Raw genomic sequence first — 3,816 nt, 5'->3', positions numbered from 1 at the left:
AAGAAAGGAAGGAAGGGAGAGAAGGAGGGAGGGAGGGAGGGAGGGAGGGAGGGAGGGAGGAGACAAGCTGTTGTGTAGCCCATTCTGATCTCTGACCTCATATTCACTTCGTGGCAGAGGATGGCTTAGGAGGAATCTTCATCCTTCTGTAACCATCTCACAGGTGCTGAGATTGCAGGCATGCACTGCCCACCTATAGCTGATGCAGGTGGGGATGGAAGCAGAGCCACCAACTGAGCTGTATCCCTAGCCCAAATTGCTTCTTTTGTTGGGTTGGGTTGGGTTGGGTTGGGTTGGGTTGGGTTGGGTTGGGTTGGGTTGGGTTGTCAAAACAAGGTCTCTGTGTGTTGCCCTGGATGTCCTGGAATTTGTTCCCTAGACCAGGCTGGCCTTGAACTCAGAGCCTTGCCTGCCCCATAAGTATGAGGATTAAACCATGAGTATGAGGGCTACCACAGCACTTCACAAAGTTGCTTTTTATTTAGAATTTGGTCACAGTGAGAAGAAAGAGTTAATATAGTGTCATAGTTTCCTTTTGCTACTGTGACAAGCACCATGACAAAATAAATAAATAACTTAGGAGAGAAAAAGATTTGCTTAGCTTATACTTTCAGGTCATAGTTCATTCACTGGGAGAACTCAAGGCAGGCACTATGGAGGAATATTTTTTGGTGGCTCACTCTCTGACCTTCCCATAGGGTCATGCTTAGCTAGTTTCCTTATTCAGCCCAGGACCATCTGCCTGAAAGGGAGAGGGCTGGGCCCTCCTGTATCAATTAATACTGAAGATAATCACTCACTGTCCTAGTCAGGATTCTATGGCTGTCATAAAGATCAGGATCAAAGGCAACTTGGGATTCTTTGGCTCTTATATTCTGGGTCATAGTCCATTGAGGGAAGGAAGCCAGGGGAAGCAGACACTGAAGCGAAGGCTATGGAGGAGCAGTGCTTACTGGCTTCTTCCTCATGAGTTTCTGTGGTGGTTTGAATAGGAATGGCTCCCATGGACTCATGTGTTTGAATGCTTGGCCCATTGGTACCAGTAGGAAGTAGGTATGGCCTTACTGGAGGACACGTGTGTCACCATGGGGGCAGGCTTTAAGGTTTTAGATGCTCAAGCTATGCCTAGTGTGTCTCTGTCTCTTCCTGCTGCCTTCGGATACAGATGTAGAACTCACAGCCACCTCATCAGCACCACCTCTGCTTGCATGCTACTATGCTTCCTGCTGTGACAATAATGAACTAAACCTCTTGTTGTGCCTGCTCAGTATCATGAACCCCAAAAGACCACCAAGGAGCTGGTTCCTTCCAATCACACTAGGATCTTTTTTATTCAATGTTGAGCTTGGGCTCACAGCCCACCCTGACGCAGCAATGAAGCCCTGAGCCCAGCTTCAAGCAAGCATTTGTAGAGGCAAGCAAACAAGCAAGGAGGTGGGTTGTCAGCTCAGCACACATCTGATTGGGGGGCTATTGTTGCCCTTTAAAACAATTGGCTGTTGCTGGGAGCTGTTGGGAGCTATTAAGACAACACAATTGTCCTGATCTCTGAATTGGGCCTCTCCCCCCGAGAAGAAAAGGGGGTCAAAAGCGGGCCACCGACGCACCGCTCCAAGAACAACCACAGATTGTTCCAGCCCTAAGTCAGCGCCAGATGTCCTGACCACAAGATGTACCCTGATACCACCAAGTTCCTGCTTCCCTGTGTAGTCACCAAAAGAAAAATTTCTGCTGCCCCATCCTTCCTGCTGAGAAGTACTTCCTCCTTTGCTTGTGCATTTCCATTCCTCCTGCTGAGAAGTACTTCCCCTTTTGCTTGTGCATTTAAGTCTTGAGCCTTGCTGAATACATTGAGACCTTGATGCTACTCAGACTGCTTCCGTGTGTCATTCATTGCACAAGGTTCTTGTCTCTCCCTCCCCCCATTTGGTTCTTAGGAGAAGGTCCCCTCGAGACCCTCGAATAACTGTACCTGCTGGACGAGTCAAGTGGCACCAGACGTGGGGCACGAGGTACGACCACCCCCCGGACAATGGATTCAAGAGGTACCGCGCGTAGACAGTGAGACAGTTCCCCACCACTTCGCTCGAGTGTCGCAGACATCGAGAGGTAAGCCTGGGCATTCAATTGTTGTCCCATTCACCATGGGGAATGTTCTGTCCAAAGAGACAGTTTTCATTCAAGAGATGAAGGGGTCTCTTTAGGAGAGAGGGATAAGAGTTAAGAAAAAGGATTTAATAAAAAAATTTTTGTTGTTGTTGTTTTGTGGATGAGAGATGTCCATGGCTGGTTTTGAATGGTCCTGAAATACACCCTTTAACTTAGAATAAAGTAGGCAAAGATATCAATGCTTTGATAAAACAAGAAGATGTGCCTGAGTCCTTTTTTAGCTATTGGGGAATCGTCAGAGACCTCCTTAAACAGGCAGAAGAGGGTGGAGAAGAAGCCCGCCTCTTAGCCCTTACTGAAGATTTTTTAGAAAACTCCCATTCGCTGTCCTTCCTGTAAAAGTGAAACCAAACCGCCGATGCCTCCAGCATCCTTTGCCGGCCTGCCAGCCGTTGTTGATAATTGACGACGACCCTATTCCTAAAGATTCCCTCCCTAATCCCCTCACTCCCCAGGCTAGGTCTGCCTCAGGAGAAAAGAGTACTCTTCAGCCCTCAACAAACCCCAAGAGAATTTATCCGATTTTATATAAAGAATTGTCAAATGACCCACATGATCCCTCCTCCAAGGCAGACAGAACTCAATGAAGAGGCTTTCAATTATGAACGAGACCGCTATGGTCCGGGACCCGGTGCCTACGTTGCCATGGAGACCTTTAAACACCACCCCGCTTCTTGCTTGCCCCCCATTTCCCCTACTGCTCATCCCATATCGCTGGCTTCTCCGTCTGTTCAGCGATTACTTCAAACTAAGAGAGAGCTTCAGACTCAGATTACCAATCTTAAAGATGTTCTAAGACTTCAAAAGGAGCTACAAGATCTCAGTCTAGAGACTCAGAGTCTACAAAGAGCCCTCATGGGAAACCTTCAAAAAATCTCAAACTGGCCGCAAAGGTCCCTCTCAGAAACAAGGGAATAAAAAATTGGCTTTTCCTGTCCTCACTCGAGCTCAAGCCCATCAGGCTGCTCCAGGTCATGAGGATCCCCCCACTGGCTCCCCCGAAAAAGATCAGGGGGAACCAGAAAGTGATGAGGAGAGGGATCAAGCAAACTGTGATTCCAATGAGGGTGGCATGTCCCCCGATGAAGGGTTGGACACCAACAGCCAACCAGTCTACAAAAAGCTAAATCTGAGACATGTAAAAGATCTTCATTCAACAGTCAAAAATTATGGGGTTAATGACCCGTTCATTTAGCAGGAGAAGGCTACTTGATACCCAATGAATGGAATAAAGTTGTTCAGTCTGTCCTCACTAGAGGTCAATATTTAACTTGGAAGTCAGAGTTTGTGGACAGAGGAGAAAATTTGGCTGCAAATAATAGAAAGAATCCTACTAGTAAGACAGCCTCCTGGACTGCTGATAAAATCTGCGGTAAAGGCAATTTCGCTGAAGACATAAAACAATTAGAGCTCTCCCATGGTGTCCTTGCCCAGACAGCACAGGCGGCCCTGGGAGCTTGGCGCCCTGTCCCTGCTGCAGGGGCGCTAACTACACCCCTAACCAAGATTATACAAGGGCCCCAAGAGTCCTATGTGCAGTTTGTTGCCAGATTGCAGGAAGCAGCTGAGAGAATTTTGGGACCTGAGGAATGTGAGGGTCTGTTAGTCCAACAACTTGCTCTTGAAAACGCCAATTCGGCATGTAGG

This window comes from Mus caroli, chromosome 7 (assembly GCF_900094665.2).
Source record: "Mus caroli chromosome 7, CAROLI_EIJ_v1.1, whole genome shotgun sequence".
NCBI lineage: Eukaryota > Metazoa > Chordata > Mammalia > Rodentia > Muridae > Mus > Mus caroli.
This window is presented reverse-complemented; position numbering follows the sequence as displayed.